This window comes from Haliotis asinina, chromosome 13, assembly GCF_037392515.1.
Source record: "Haliotis asinina isolate JCU_RB_2024 chromosome 13, JCU_Hal_asi_v2, whole genome shotgun sequence".
NCBI classification, from domain to species: Eukaryota; Metazoa; Mollusca; class Gastropoda; order Lepetellida; family Haliotidae; genus Haliotis; species Haliotis asinina.
This window is the reverse complement of record NC_090292.1, coordinates 30963184-30965735: the sequence shown is the minus strand read 5'-3', so window position 1 is coordinate 30965735 and position 2552 is coordinate 30963184.

Sequence of the window (2552 nt, the reverse complement as noted above, 5' to 3'; positions counted from 1 at the left end):
GTCACGAGTCACGTGTGGTCAGTACCTCGTTCAAAATGTCACTAAATGGTCATCTGCAACAATTCTCCATCTTACATTATTCTTGTGTGTCTTTCTACGGATCATCAAACTGGACCTATACTTTCTTTTGCCGCCTAGTTTATGTTGTCAACAGACAGGTATTCCGACTCTCTGTAGGAAGGACCGCTAGCAGGGTAATGCCCTGGTAACAGACGCCATGTGGTTGAGCTGGAACTCCGCTCTCCTTCATGTCTCAGCTGGCAACCCAGCTCACAGCTATCTCGAGTATTTGTTTATCATGTATTGTAAATAGAGAATTTTGGACTGTGAGCTATAGTCCGTTTGACTAAAAGAGGAAAGGTGAATTGCAATCTAGCTCGAACTAATGGACATAAAGTACTCAATGAAGCGCTGGTCATAATCCAGTCTAAGTAAACATAGTCTTAGTATTATTCGTAACACTCCTCTACTGAATCTAACAAACCCTAGTAGGAGGTTGCGTCAGGTAAACTCAGTAGAGGAGTGTAACGGATAATACTGAGACTAAGTTTACTCAGACTGATCATAATGAAAACATCATGGCTTTCCCGTTCTCTGCACTCACTCGTAACAAATAAAGAAGCGTGTCAATATTTTAATGATTGTTAAACAACTTTTTAAAACATTTTTACGACCAATATTCCGTCAAAACCTCACAGAGTGGTATATTTTGATTACGATCACCGTTTCATTGAGTAATTTATATATTGAGTCCAGTTCATCACCCCGCTTTTGAGCCAGACGGACTGCAGTTCCCTTGTCGACACTCAAAACATTCACATATTTTTTTTTTATCTCATCAAGGTTTTAAGATTTGTCTAACAGCTGAAGGGATGGTATAAAGCGAGCTAGGGTTCACGCAGAAAGCAAATGTACGGTAAGTCCCAAAGGCCCCTAGTATGGTGTTTCACGGTGCTTTGTTGGCAGTGTACATACCCTGATCTCCTATTGTATTGTGTTCTATAGTTAAGAAGCATTATATTTCCATACTAGTTTTATATCTAATAATCTGTGATATTCGGGTATTTTACTGTCCTTTCTTGACAGGCTATTTATAATTCAGGTCCATTTATACCTTTACTGAGGGTGTGAGTTTAGTTTTACGTCGCTTTAAGCAATGTTCCGGGAAATATCACGGCGGGGGACAGCAGTAGTGGGCATCACACATTGTATCCATGTGGGGAATCGAACCAGAGTCTTCGGCGTTACGAACGAACGCTTAAATCACCAGGCTAACCCACCACCCCTTATAAATTTAGAATTGTAACTCATTCATTCACTCACTCGCTCACTCGCTCACATGTCGACATATATAGTAATGAATGAGTTTATCTTTACGTCGCTGTTAGCAATATTCCAGCAAAATCACGGCAGGGGACACCAGATATTGGCTTCACACATTGTACCTATGTGGGGAATCGAACCTGGGTCTTCGGCGTGACGAGCGAACACTTGACTTGACTACCCTATACAGAAAGTGATTTGACATGAACCAATGGAGGCAAACTACGAGGGCTGGCTTAAAAGTTCTAAGCCTCACTGTGAAAAAAAGTTACAAAATCCACGTTTGTAATTTATTTTTCTACATAGTCCCCTTCTAAGTTCACACACTTTTGCCAGAGATGCTGCAAGGCCCGAATCCCGGTCAGGAAGAAATCTTCTTCAGCTACCCTAAAAAAATGACGTCATCATTACTTGCAAAATGGCGACCGGCGAGTTCCTTTTTCATTTTGGGGAAGAGGTGGAAGTCAGAAGGAGCCAAATCAGGTGAATAAGGAGGATGGTCAATGAGTTCAAAGCCACAATCGCGGATTGTTGACATGGCCACCACCGATTTGTGAACAGGTGCATTGTCTTGGTGGAAGAGGACACCTTTAGCGATCATCCCTCGTCGTTTGGCTTTGATTGCTTCTCGCAACTGGTTCAGTAGATCAGCATAGTATCTGCCGTTGATAGTTTGACCTTTTTCAAGATAATCAATGAGCAGAATACCCCTGGAATCCCAAAAGACTGATGCCATCACCTTTCCAGCTGAAGGAACAGACTTGGCTTTCTTCGGAGCTGGTGAATCAGGATGCTTCCACTGGTTTGACTGTAGTTTTGTTTCTGGTTGAAAGTGATGTATCCAGGTCTCATCCATGGTTACAAATCGTGCCACAAAATCATCGGGATCTGCTTCAAAACGACGCAAATTGTCAAGGGACGTCTGGAACCTGACACGTTTCTGTTCTGCTGTCAAGATCTTTGGCACCCATCTTGCAGAAACTTTAGTCATTCCTAATTCGTTGGTGATAATATGCTCAACCCTCTCATGAGAGATGCCCACTACACTAGCAATATGTCGAGTAGTCAATCGTCGATCATCCATCAACATATCGAGCACTCGCGTGATGTTTTCTGGAGTGGTTGCTGTTGAAGGCCTTCCTGAGCGTGGGTCATCATCAAGGCTTTGTCTGCCACGCTTAAATTCTGCAGCCCACTTCTTTACTGTGGAAAATGAAGGAGCATCATCC